This window comes from Pseudopodoces humilis, chromosome 13 (assembly GCF_049639895.1).
Source record: "Pseudopodoces humilis isolate 2021_Gansu_Grassland_sample_001 chromosome 13, ASM4963989v1, whole genome shotgun sequence".
In the NCBI taxonomy this organism is placed as follows: domain Eukaryota; kingdom Metazoa; phylum Chordata; class Aves; order Passeriformes; family Paridae; genus Pseudopodoces; species Pseudopodoces humilis.
Window position 1 is genome coordinate 20132496 of NC_142212.1, and position 14148 is coordinate 20146643.

General features: G+C 49.3%; 1 protein-coding gene across 2 annotated transcripts in view; it reads left to right on the top strand.

The window, feature by feature from the left end:
* Positions 1-14148, top strand: part of GRM7 (glutamate metabotropic receptor 7) — a 198629-nt gene that overhangs the window by 33767 nt on the left and 150714 nt on the right. The gene's annotated exons all lie outside the window — the stretch shown is intronic.

The window sequence follows — 14148 nt, forward strand, 5'->3', positions numbered from 1 at the left end:
TTATTGGCTCCAGTGAGAGCAGAGCAGACCTGATCTGCTCACATGTATTTGATTTACTGATGTCATCTCCAGGTCTGCTGCAGACCTTCCACCTTGAAGCTCATCTTGCTCTGGCTCTCGGGACTTGTGGCAGCTCCTTCTGCTAAAGTTGTGCTAAAGGAATAAAATGAAATTTATTGCACATTTAATTGGAATTTCACTGCTCCTGTCCACCTGATAATGAATTGGTTTCAGCACAGGGACAAGCTAAAATTAGAGCAGAGTCCCTTGCAGAAGGCCATTATTGCTGGGGGTATTTACAGGCTGTACCTCCAGCTGTGGGAGCTGCTCACAGCTGCAGAGAAGTGTTTTGCACACTCAGGGAAATTTCTGAACTTAAAGGCTCCTGGGGTTTTAGCCAGAAAATCGTGGTCAGCACCTGGAGGTGCCACAGGCAGCTGTGGTGTGCAAACACGGAGCGCCAGGGGTTGGATATTCCAGCAGCATCTGGAATACAATCCTGGGTGGTATTGGTGTGGATTGTAAATGCCCCTGCGTGGCAGTGCCAGCGTGTCTGCCAGGAATGACCTGATGGTCTCTCCCCTCCTGGGGCTGCCTTTGGCTCCTGTTCCTGCTGGCCCCACCCAGGGCCATCCTGGCCAGCACATGGAATTCGTGTGCTCTGCTTGTGTTAGATGGACAGAGCCACGATAAATGCAGACCTTGGCCAGATGAGAGCTGAGGCGCTTTTAGGCCGTTTTATAGCTGGGTGTGGGTGTTGGTGTGTTGGCACTGCTGCACAGGCTGTGAGTCCACTCCCAGCAGCAGAGGGTGGTAACTTCATGTGGTACCAACAACTAAATCATTTGTAATGCTCTTCTGGTTCTGTGAGAGGGATTTTTCAGGCTAAACCCACTTTCAGCTTTTCATCATCTTTTCTGAAATTTAGATCCTCTAGTCACAAAACAAGGAAAAGAGTCATTATGATCAAGTCAGGGGGTTAGTTTTGTTTATCCTTGTGTGAATTATATCAGGCAAATATCTCTTGGGAAGCAGCTGACCAGCAGTAACCCAGAGCAGGATAAAATCCCTTGGGATTATTTTGACAGAGAAGAGGATGTGAAGAGTTGGGAAATGCTTTCCTTCTGTGGCTAACACTGAGTCCTTTCAGGTGCTCACTTGTGGGGTCAGCCTGGAGCTGGATGAGATGCTCTGGGTGGTGACCTGGGGCTTCCCCACTGGGGAATTCTGTGGGATCTCGGCTTCGTGTTGTCCCTGCAGTGTGTGACAGGCACAGAGTGTCACTGAGGCCAGCACAGAGCCACTGACACCTGCAAAAAGTGAATTTCTGCCTCTGCCTTGCCCTTCTCATCCATCTGAGCAACAGAAAAATAAGTGTCAGGACAGGTCAGGCTCCATCTAATTAAATCCCATTTGTTGTGCCAGGAGCTGGATCCTGAATTTCCAGTGTGTCAGACCTGGCAGAGGGATGAGCTGTGGTGGGCACAGGGCTGGATGCTGAGATCACTCCATCGAAGGCAGCGTCTTCAGCTTGAAAAATTTACACCAATCGTGCCCTGTGACTCATCAATTTGAATCAATTTCCAGAGGAACATCTATGAGAATTAAAGGATTATAAAAATGAATGAGTAATTTTTCTCAACCTTTTGTTGGTGTGACTGGAAAAGGGGGATGATTTACTCCCTGGCAATCTGTAATTCTGCAGGTTAATAGGCTGGGTGAAATCCTTCATATTTATGACAAGGGATTACAGGACTGCAGTGAATTAGCACAAACCCCAAATGAATCTATGGCAGCACAGATGAGGATTTATAAGGATCTGATCAAGGAATTTTCTGCCGAGCTTTGCAATGACGCACTTGAGTTTGTGCCTATTTGCCTAAGTTTCTGTTTAAAATAATGCTGATATCAATGAACTGACAGTTTCTAGATTCATGGGAAGGGTGTGGAAATGCTGCTACTGAGAAGGGTGCAGTGAATTTGTAAGACCAGTGTATTAATTAATTAATTAATTATAATTGTTAGGGAGGCTCCAAGAGGAGACAGAAGTTTGTGCAAGAGGGAATTGTCACCATGAGTTAATTATTCACCATGGCAGAGGGAGAACCTCTTCCAGGGATGAGGGATCGTCAAGGCAGGCTTTGAAATGTGATTAACAACATGAAGGAGTTTGGGGAAGTTAGCAGGTGTCTAAGAGGGGAACTAAACAATGATCAGAAAGGAGAGGGGAGCAAAACCAGGTTGCTGCAGGGGGGTTCACAGCCTTGATGTGCTGCCTGTCCCCAGAGTGGGTGAAAAACAACCAGAGGGGGGAAAAAGCTGGTGAGGGGAGTGAATGAATGGTGGAGGCAGAGCAGGAGCAGAGGCTGGAGACACAGAGCAGTCTGTAAAAGGGAACAGTAGCAGTGAGAGAGAAAATGGCCATGAATTACTGGTTTGGAAAGACAAAGGGTGAGATGAGTTTGTGTGCAAATGGCCTGTATTTGCTGGGAAGGGAGCAGAGCCTGCTGCCCTGCAGCCCTGCTCTGCCTGGCTTTGGCTGGGACAGGGCACGGGGGGACAGAGCCTTTGCAGTGGATTCAGGGGTTCCCTTCTGGAAGGGATCTGCTCTTGGAGCTGGACTGGGGAAAGCATCCCCAGACACTGGGACATGCAGAGATATCCAGTCCTGGAACAGTTTGGGTTGGAAAGGCTTTAAATCCCCCCCCAGTGCCCCCCTGCCATGGCAGGGACACTTCCCACTGTCCCAGGCTGTCCACAATGTCCAGCCTGGCCTTGGGCACTGCCAGGGATCCAGGGGCAGCCCCAGCTGCTCTGGGAATTCTGTGCCAGGGCCTGCCCACCCTGCCAGGAACAATTCCTGCCCAAGATCCCAGTGTCTCTTCAGAAATGTGCCTGTGGCTCCTGTGCACGTTGCCTGCAAAGGGTAATTTAATTTTCCAGCTGTAGAACATGGAGGATGGAGAGTCCCTTCATAAAATAACAATGGTTCTGGAAAGCAATTAGAGAATTTGCTGATGTCTTAAACTGCAGAAGCACAATTTAAGATTTTTTATGAGTTGTAGGAAAAAGGAAAACAGATTAAATTGCACACTGCTCATATTTAATTTGGGACCCTTTAGCTTTAGTTACAATGCACTCAGCTCACTTTGTAGCTTCATTACCATCCTTGTCATTGAGGGACAAAGATGAGCAAAATGCAGAAAGTTTTCAGTGAAGGGAGGAGTACAACAAATGTCACATATCTGGCTTGGCTTTGCTTAGAAATTGTTTATAATGATTTTCCAGGATGGGGCAATGTCCTGAACAGAATTTGCTGTGTCTCAGACAGCTTTGTCTTTGTGAGGATAAAGGGAGGAGGCGGTGACATCTGCTTGGGGTTTGAACAGGAATAAATACAGGGAACATTTAAATACAGGGAAAATGGAGGTTGGATAGAGGGGAGGGGTGGGGAGGCCCTGGCCCAGCTCTCAGTGCATTCCCACCTAGCGGAGGAGGAGGAGGAGGAGCAGAGAAGGCTCCATGTGCTGTGAGGAGCTGCAGCCACCTGGGTTTTAGAGGAAAGCCTTTCCAAACTACAGCAGGGCTTGGCAGCTCTGGAATGATCAGAGCTGGCACCCCCAGAGGGAAGGGGTGTGGAGGTGGGAGAGGGAATTGCTCTGGCTGAGGTGGAGCAGGAGCAGGGTGGATCCCTGTCCATGTCTGTGCAGGGCTTTGCTCTCTGTGCCTCTGCGTACCCAAATAAAGCTGGCAAGGCAGATCCTTGGGCCATCCCTGCAGTGATGGATACTGCTGGAAAACTCTGCTGAATGAGGCCAAGTGTGAACACTCGTCTTTCTGCTGGAAAAACATCCCATTCCAGTCTCGTGTTCCTGCTTTCCATGGCAGAAGAGGTGCAGAAATGTGATTTATTCCTGGAGCAAGCAGCATCTTCCCACCGCCTCCTCTGGATGGGTTTGGTGCCACGGGAGGCTGTGTGGCAGGAGAGGAGCTGAGGGGACAAAGCCACATCCCTGCAGTCCCAGCTGAGCCCAGGGGACACCCCAGCCACCCCTGGGGCAGGGAATGTGGAGCCACGGGGGTGTGGGACAGGGAAAGGCTGAGCAGGGCAGGGAGGGCTCCTCGCAGGGACAATTCCCCGAGGGTCACCGAGGTTTCCTCCCTGTCTGTGGGACACACACCTGCAGCAGAGCTCCCTGAAGCTGCACACAGCCTTCCCACGCTGCCATGACGGGGATTCTTTCCTTTTACTGTTAGTTTGGATTTTCAGGAATGGGATGAACTTTAGGGTCCCAAATCCAACCCAAATCACTGGTGAATTCCGTGGCAGAAGGTTCAGGGTCCTCAGAGGGACACCAGAAATTGCACCCACAGCAGGAACCAAGTTACTTCCTCCAGTAAAATCCAGGTGCTCGTGCACTTCCCGCTGCTCTTGGCAACAAAACAAGTTTGTTGCTGGTTTCCTGTCAGTTGTTCTGGGCTTTGTGACCTGATTTTGCTTGTCAGCATCTCCAGGAGCATTCCAGGCCCTTCCAAGGGTTTTAGCTTAAATGAAGTCTGAGGCATTTCATAACCTCTGGACTCTCCCAAATTGATAGAGCACCACTTTATATCCTGTTGGATGCTCCTTGAGGCTTTAGGATGATGCAGAGTGCAGTTAATGCTCTCCCCAGGTCTGGGAGAGACGTGGGCTCCTTATCAGCAAAGAAACCCTCAGGGATAAAGACAGGGCATTGCAGCAGAATCCTCCGTTTAGGAAAAGACAGAGAGCAGTTCTCTTGCACATCCATTGTGTGAACTGCAGTCCTTTAGAAGAATGGGAGGTAATAAAACACCAATGGTAATCGCTGGGTGTAAATTCCCTGCCTTAATTTTGTGCATAATGGGCAGTGCAGGCAGTACCAATTATCCTGTATTCTCCATTTGCAGAGGTAGCACTAAAGATAATGTTCCTCATTGCAAGTTCTGTTATCTCGAAAAAGAAACAGTTAATTAACCCCATAAAGTCATTAGTAGATCATTCTTGGTATTTAAGAGACATCTGGGTTCTGGGAGAGAGATTTCTGCCAGTAAAGCCAGTGAGATGAGCTGCAGGTTGCTCAGAGAATGTGGATTCATGGGGGCAAAGGGTAAATAACAAATAAATAACATGTTCATGGTCAGCATTAGGTGGGAAGGGAGCTCTGGGAAGGTGCAGTTGTGACCAAGAATCTCAAAAAAAGTGGGATTTGTTTTACCGGTGTGACACTGGATCTCTGCTGCAGTATTGCTGTGAAATAGGGAATTTCCAGGCAAGTTGGTGCCCCTTTGGGAAAACACATTCCTCTGGCAGGAAAACATCTTGGAGTCAAGGTGAAGGATACCAGCCCTGAACGCTGGATGGTTTTCAGCAGTGTGCAGTGGGAAGGCTCCTGGTGCTTCACCACTCCCTGCAAGAAACATTTTCTGTTCAGAGTGACACAGATGTTGCATAAACAGATGCTTTGTCTCAAGGGTTAATTCACATCAGGCAGCCAGAGAGGATTTCAGAGCCATTTCTTTTTGCTGAGGAATAGAGCTGCCCAGAAAAGGGCTCAGTCAGAGCAGGGAAAGGCAAACTCTGCAGTAGGGCTGGGCAATGCTGAGGAAACAGAAGCAGCCAGCTCCTGATTGTTGTGGATTGTGGATTGTGCTCACAGCTCTCCCAGCAGCCACTGAAGGACCCCAGGGAGGACCTGGGCTCTGCTGCTCTGGCACAGGACAGAGCCAGGAGCCCCTGGATGCCCCAGTGAGCCCAAAGGAATTGGGGGATCCCAAAGGCTGGACTGGATGATCTTGGAGGTCTTTTCCCACTGAAATGATTCCATGAGAGCACCCTCAGCCCACACTGTGATCACATTAAGTTTCTCTCCATGGGCAGTGAGGCTTTGAGATGTCAATTTGAACTGATTTTTCTTTTCTTTTTATTTTCTAAAGCTGCCATCAGCTATTTATAAATGATTACAGAGATGCTGGAGGAAATTAATCTGCTAACCAGATAAAGAGAGTAATATGTGCCTCATTTACTCTGCTCTTTCCTGGCTTTCTCCAAAATCAATTGGACTCTGCCTACTGATGCCTGCTTAATTCCCAGACATTTCTGAGCGGATCAGATATGTCACTCAGAAGTTATTACAGTCCATCCAAAAAAAAGATGCAATTTCTCAAGGTTAGATGATCACTAAGGCCTGACTTGACTGAAACTTTCCGTAGCAGAAAGTGATGTTTTTCTAAGGGATTTTAAAAGTTACTGTGTTTAGTGCATTGTGGGAAAATATGTTGGACTTCTGTGGAGATCTCAGATCTGTAAATGAATCTCCCATTTTGTGTGTAGTGCCTGCTCTCCCAGGAGTTCCAAATCTGTGGGTTTAGAAACAGTACTACTGTTTTTAAACTGTTTCAAACAGTAGTGCTGTTGTAAAGGGTAGTACACAGAATAGGTTCAGGGGGTTCTCTTTCTCAAGCACATCTCTCTAAATTCTTGGTGTTTTGCACTTCACTCTGCTGTCCCTCCTTGTGGGTCCTCCTCGTGCCCTCCCAGCCCTCGTCCCTGGCTCACTCTGCTCTATTGCTTCCCCTTTCTCTGGGGATTTAATTCAGCTCAGAGTCAGTCCCCTCTCCCTGGGGAAGTCTGGAGTGCTCAGGCCTGACCTCTCTCACCCTCAATCTTCATTGCCATGAACAAGCTGCCAGGCTTAGCAGAGCAGGAATCACACACTGAGAGCAGCAAACCTGCCTGCCTGGCCCCTGCTCAGGGCAGCTCAGCAGCCCTGATTGATTTATTCATTCATTTATCATCTTTCCTTCGGCTTTTTTGCCCTCAAAGTGATTCTCAGTGTAGCTGTGACCTGTTCTTGGTCCCTTTCACTTTCCATTTTCCTTCAGTGTCCCAGTTTGGAGTGTCTCCTCCAGTTTTCCTGGACTTGGTCAGGTTGAAGGATGTGCAAATCGAGATCATCAAACCATTATCCCAAATGACTGTTAACAATCCAAAGGCACAAAAAATGTAAAAATCAGGGATGTACATGTGCTTGCAGGGAATGGCTCTGGCCTGAGGGACAGGGGGGTGACAGAGGAGGGAGAGGCAGCAATGAGGAGGGAACATCCAGCACAAACCCCTGTCCTGCTCCCACTCCTCCCTGCCCCACAGACACATCCCAGGGAGCAGGGCTGGAACAGGACGTGCACATCCCACCCATCTGCTCCAGGATTTATAAAACTCTTCCTCCTGCACAGGGAGAGGGAACAAATTGCTCCAGGGCTGGTGGAGGGAGGAGAAGCTGAGTGTGAGCAGTGAAAGGGTTCTGGGGCAGGACTTTGGGCTGGTCCCACCATGGATGCAGCACCTGGAGGGGGGAGTTCTCACCTGGATCCTCTGGGATGCTCTCCGAGGACAGGGACTCCCCTGACAGGAGCTGTGCCTTTTATTGAAGCTCTCTGAAGTCACAGGGACTGGCTGAGCTGGAGATACCATCACATCTTTATCAGCAATAATAAGGTTTATTTATTTTTATTTATTTATTGAAAAGCTGCCTGCTGTAACCAGACTGGAGATTTCTGCTGCTGCATTTTGGGGGGAGTATTTTTGCTTTATTTGGGCTTTAATCTATTAACTTTGGGATGCTGGCCTGTATAGTTCATCCAATTTGTGTTGAAAGAGCCCTTCAGAAATTAAAATAATGCTTAAAAATGAGAATCACAAACAGTAGGAAAAAAAAAAAAAAAAAGAATCATACCAAAAAAGAATAACCATCTGGATATTTCTGCTGTACCACCTGTGTGTGATTTATGTGGCCTGCTCAGTAGAAAAAGGCCCTGTTTGTGTCTGTCCCTACTTCAAGATGATGGAAAAAAAACCTGTTTACATCCAATGTTTACTTTCCTACAGAAAGTTTAGAAATAAATGACTATTTTAGTGTTTAGTAACATGCTCTGTTATAGTCTCAGAGCAGAAATATCCATGCAGGGAATGAATGAGTTGTGTTGAGCACCTGTTGGAACGTCTCTGATGAGAAAAGCTTTTGGAAAGGCACTGCAGGACATTTTTTTCCCCTTCTTTTTGTTAATCAGGAGGAAGGACCCCAAAGTTTCACCTTTTATGGGCCAGGTTTCAGGGAAGGGATCCTGTGTGGGGACAGAGGTGACAGGAGCTGCTCTGCAGGGCACTGTGATGGTCACAGAGGGGTTTTGGTGGAGCAGGGGGTGGCAGCTGGGGACAGGCTTTGAGCCACCCCAGCCCATTCCGTGGGAATTCATGGAAATGGATAATGGAAATCATTGCCTTCAACAGAGATGTGATGTGTTCAGTTTACATGTGTCTTAATGGGAATTGATGATCCTCATTTTGGGTTTAATGGAATTCCTGCAGTCCTATTGCAGTGTAATAGAAAATAATATTCTGTAACTGCGAATCAATTCAGGTAATTCCTATTAATAATTAACATTCCTCTCTCGGAATTGTCCAACATCTGTAGTTAGATCTTAGTGCAGGGGGGAGGAAGTGTGTCTGGCAGGGAGGAGAGGCTCAGCTTTGGGGTTTCAGATGTTCGCTTTGCTGAGAAAACAGTGAATTTGGGAGCGGGGCTGGGCGGGAGCAGCTCCGTGCTGCAGTCACTGGCTCCGAGATGTTTTCCTGGTACTGCTGGAGTTTTTTTGCCCACCTTTTGCCCTGTGACACGAATAAAATCAAGTGTGTTTGGATGGGATGTGCACTGAGGCTCTGGAGCAAGGAAAGCCCACGCAGAGCTGCTTGACCCCAGTGCTCCATCGGGGCAGGACCCGCAGGAATGACAGCTCTGACAGAGGGGAGGGTGAAGGATGTGCAAATCCAGCATCTCCTGCAGGCACACTCTGCTCTTCTCTCTCTCTCTCGGGTGCCTTGGGGCCCTGGGGTCACAGCCCAGCCCCTTCCCAGTGCTCTGGGGCCAAGGGGCAGGAGAGAGGCAGGACTTGTCCTTTTGTCCCCCTGCGGTGGGAGCGTGGCTCGGCTCCTGTGTGGCACCTGTGTGTCCCCGCTCCCAGGGCAGCACACTGCCTGCACCACACCAGTTCAGCTCCACTCCCACAGAACACAGCCCAGGCTGGCTCCTGGCAGCTGTCCTGGCTGTGAAAAGCTGTTTGCTTTCTCCAGAGAGGTGGCAGTGCCAGCACTGGCTGCCACCTCGCCGTGCCCAGGACACGGCCTCGCCGCCTCTCCCAGGCACTGCCAGGAAGGGCAGCTCTTACTTAAAACAGGATTTGATTTCAGACCTCTGGAGGAAAAGCCTCTCTGGCTGCTGGGGCCCACTTTGTGCTTGATTCCTGCTCTGAAAACAGCATCTTATAAACCTGACAAAATTCTTCTGTTTGCCACCACCCGTTTGCTCTTCGCAGCCCATCTTGGTGGGCAGAGGATGGAACACCCAGCTCTGTCTGGGGTTTACACACAGCTCAGAGCAGGCTGGCACCTGGTCCTGTAGGAGCAGAGAGCCCAGCACTCATGGACCTGGCTCTTCATTTCCCAGTTCATGAGCAGTGGTGTTCCCAAAGAGAATGGCAGCACAAAATGCATTCCAGCTGATAAGTGATGGCACTGCACTGCGAGTGTTTTAATTGAGAAGCCTTTTTGTTCAGGAGCTTTGTACATTAGTGGCATTTAACAGTACAAGCACCCATTTTCCTTTCATTTTCCAGCTACCAATTCAAAATAATTAAAAAATAATTCCCCTGAATGCAACTTTTCTCTTTTTACAATGAGATTATTAAGCAGTGTCACTTCAACAGTAGCTCCCTTCCTCATTATTCATTCAGGTCCACAGAAATCCTCCCTTCTTTTTAATTACTCTTTGACATTTGCTCTACAGAATTTTATAGCTACCAGTCCTTGGTTTTGCTTTTTTTGCCCATTTCCTTCACTCAGCTAAAAGACTGAATTGCTGCTGTCAGAAACTTTTGGTGTTCTTGATTTCTAGAGTGGCAAAATGTCTGTTACTCCAGAGCTGGGGAGGGAGGCTCAGATCTCGTGGAGCTCCACCAGGCTGGGAACTCCTGCTTCTCCTGAGGGTGAAGTTGATTTCCATCCTCTGGGCTGCTCAGTCAAGGGAACAGTTGTGGAATCCTGGAATCCCAGAATGGTTTGGGTTGGGAGGGACCTCAAAGATCAACTGCCATGGGCAGGGACACCTCCCACTGTCCCAGGCTGCTCCAAGCCCCGTCCAACCTGGCCTGGGACACTGCCAGGATGGGGCAGCCACGGCCTCTCGGTGGTATTTGGATATTTAGGTGCCTCTTTGGTACCTGAAGACCACTGAAGTTTTGCTTTGTATTTTTAAAGCACTTAAGATTTCAGTGTAATTGAAATTGAATTTACCAAGAGCTTTCTGTTGAGTTTGCTGGTGTTGGGGAAGGATTTATGAATTCCAAGTTAAATGTTCCTTCTGCATTCCCAGACAGGTATTTCACATGCATCTTCCTCCTGTTTCAAACAGCAAATGGCATTAATTTAATCTTGAGAGCTCAATTTCAGCAGGTACTACTTAGCAGAGTTGGTTGTTTTCAAATAAATAAGGTGCATTATCCGTTTGATCAGCAGGAGGAAGGATGTGATTTTAATCAATGAGATAATTTGAGGTTTCTTGCCCTGGCTGATGGGGATAATTTTGTCAGTCTGAAATGTGTGCCCTGTTTGGAATTGTTTCACCACTTGTTTCTTTCCAAGGCACCCAGACATCACAGGGAACATTTTTGCATGTGTGTGCTTAATATAGTCTGTGTAAGACAGCCTCAAAGTAGGGCAGCATCAAACACTGGGGAGGGTGTGATGAGCCTGCTCCAGACTAGCAGCCCTATAATATCCCTAAAAGCTTATCTGAAACCATAAAATAAACCATTCTGAGGAGAAAACTGACATTCCCTGAAAAACAGAGGGGAGAAAAAGAGAATAATTGAAATGAAAGCGTAACGTCTGCTTTGAAATGTTCACCACAGTGACAGGGAGAGGAAACTTCAGAGGGAGATGATTCAGGAGGAAGTTTCAAAGCCTCTGGTAGATGGTGAAGTTCTAAACCCCTTCCTTCGAGGATGCTGGTGAGGTACCAGCCCCGATTTTTCCTGGTGTGCGCTGTGACCGGGTGTTGCACGCGCGGCTTTCACCCGCGCCGATGTTTTCAGGGACAAATGTGGGCAGTGCAGCCGATCCGGGATCTCTGTGCTGCTCTTTGTGCATCTCACATCCGTGCTGTGTATTTATTTCAGAGTGCTGGGGAGGAGTTCTGAAGCCACACATTCCGCACTGCCTTTCCTCACAGAGCAGGCACAGGGAGCTCGGGATGGGCTTTAGTGGCCGGTCCGAGGTGGCACCCGATGATCTCGGAGGTCTTTCCCAACCTTGCTGATCCCTGTGATCCCTTCCCCAGCAGTGGTGAGGAACCAGGGGTGATTTGTCTCTCACAAAGTGTTTGCCAGAGGTGGAGAGAACAGCCAGAGCCAGGACCCAACGCTGCAAGGCAATGGGGGCAGCTCCTCTGCTTCCCACCAGGGAACTGCTGCCTCAGGAGGGTTAAATCAGCCACCAAAGCAAAGAGAAATTACTAAAATGTGATTGTTCTTGGAGCCTGGGCAGCCTCAGCTGGAAGGGCCCTGTGCAGGACCTGGTTCTCGCTGCCTGTGGGGAGCCCTGTGGTGATGGAACAAGGATTTCCATCCTCTCCAGCCAGGCTGTGCCCTCTCCCTCTCTGGGCAGGACCAAACCTGGCCAAACCCCCGGCCCCAGCTCCCCAGGAGGCTCAGGATGCACCCGGGGCATGGAGCAGCCCTGGCTGGTGGCAGGGGCTGCCAGGGCCTCTGCAGGAGGAATTTGAAAGGAATGGGAATTTTGTCAGGGAATGCTGTGAGTGCAGCCTGGCTGAGCTGCTGTGGCCAGAGCAGGGCCGTGGTGTGGTGTCATCTCCAAACCAACAATGCCTTGGGCACCCAGTGCAGCGGGAAGCACCTGATTTCATTTCCAGTGAGCTGTTTTTATCGGGGTTTGGAGGACCTGTTTTCTAGCATGAAAAGTGCCATTTTTGTTACTGTTCTTGCTGAAGTGGGTTCAGGTAAAGAAAAACCTTCATTATCATGTGAGTTGTAAGAACAGCTCCTCTTCAGGCTGGGCTGAGCTGCAGAGAATAATAATCCTGCTAGGTGGGAAGGGGCGTCCCTGGGAAGGGAAAATCAGTTACATTCTTATTAATAGTAACTTTCTGTTCAAGCTGCAAAGTGCAGCGAGGGGTCAGTGAGCCCAAACGAGCTCCTTAATGAGAATGCACTGACCTGGTTTTTGTGGAATCACACAATCGTTAAGGTTGGAAAAGACCTCCAAGATCAGGTCCAACCTTTGTGCAAGAAGAAAGGAAGGAGGAGCAGCATGTGCCCTGCTCTGGGCTGGTGAACAGGAGAGCTGGAGAGGGACTGGGAACAGGGGATGGAGGGGCAGGAGCCAGGGAATGGCTCCCAGTGCCAGAGGGCAGGGATGGATGGGATCTTGGGCAGGAATTGTTCCCTGGCAGGGTGGGCAGGGGCTGGGATGGAATTCCCAGAGCAGCTGGGGCTGCCCCTGGATCCCTGGCAGTGCCCAAGGCCAGGCTGGACATTGGGGCTGGAGCACCTGGGACAGTGGGAGGTGTCCCTGCCATGGCTGGGGGGCACTGGGGGGGATTTGGGGTCCCTTCCATCCCAAAGGAGCCTGGGTCTCCCCACACGGGGCTCAGCAGGGTCAGGTCTCCCCTGCACATCCCACGGCCCTGGGGAGCCGGGGGCAGCAGGAGGAGGTGAAGACACGAGCAGGGGTTAACTAAGAAAAGTGTCAGTTCAGAACCTCCCACTTTTCTCCCAGGAAAAGCCAGTTAACACAATCATAGGATCTGTTATTAGATTCAGTCCCAGTCCCTGTGACGGTGATACTCCTACTGGGAGCACGCAGGGGGAGGGAATAAATAAATAGCTAATTTTTTACCCACTTAGCTGCCAGCCCTGGCAATGTCTGCCCAGCGAGACAGAGGAGATTGAAATATATGAACCTGTGGCAGAGCTTCTTTAATATTCCCAGAGCCCAGCTCAGGAGCTCTGCTGCTCCTGGGGTGACAGATCCATCACAGGCAGCAAAATGCAATTTAAATACTCTCATGGCAGGAAAGTTATACGGTCTGAAACTTCAGTGTTTGTGAGTTACCTTTCCTTAATCACGTTTTTAAAGCTGTGGAGAATACCTGTGTTATTGTTTGGAAGCTGAAGGATGCACAGCAGAGGAAGGTGTGGGGGAGATCCCGTTCCCTGTGCACTGTCCCTCCCTCTGCAGCCACTGCCCCTCTTCAGGGATGAATCCATAAAAGCCTCAGTGCAAAATGCCGTGGTGTTCTCACCCATCTGTTCCTGACTGCTGTGGGATTGCAGCAGGATTGGAGCCCCCATGGATGAGCTCGGGGATGCACAGCCCGGGGACCTTCCCCAGCCAGGAGAAATGCCCTGCCTGGCATCTCCAGCAGGAATTGTTTCCTCCCTTCCCTCTCATCCGCCACATCTCCTCAGAGCTGCCTGTGGCCTGCATCCCCAAGCGTGTAACCTTTTATTTTCACTTTTAAAATTCAAATTAGTCATTCTTGAGCATCTCCAAGCCGACTGATGACTCACAGCTCCTGCACTGCTCCGAGCTGGCGCACAGAGCTGCTCTTGCTGAGGCCTGATTTGGGAGATGCATTCTTTCCCACATCATTATCATGTTGGAGAGATTTCCCCCTTTACTCTGGGAAATGTCATGCTTCTCCAAACGAATCCACTCTTAGCTGAGAACTGCATAAAGCCCCATCCAAATGGGGACAAATCCAAGGACTGAAAACCTTGAGTGTGTTCTGATTTGGAAATGCAAGAGCCTTGGAGCGATTTATCATCTTTTTTATTGGAAAACACTTCTTGTGGGGAGTGAAATGAGGAGAGGAGGGTGCAGGTTGGAGATGTTTTGCTCATGTGTCCCATTTCTCATGACTGGGATGTTTTCTTGGCTCTCTGGGTAAGATTCACCCCGGGGTTAAAGCTTCCCTTTGGGAACCTTTCCACGCTGCTGTTTTTTCCTTTGCAAGTGTAACTATTGATTTTGGACTGAATAATATTTTTAAAAAG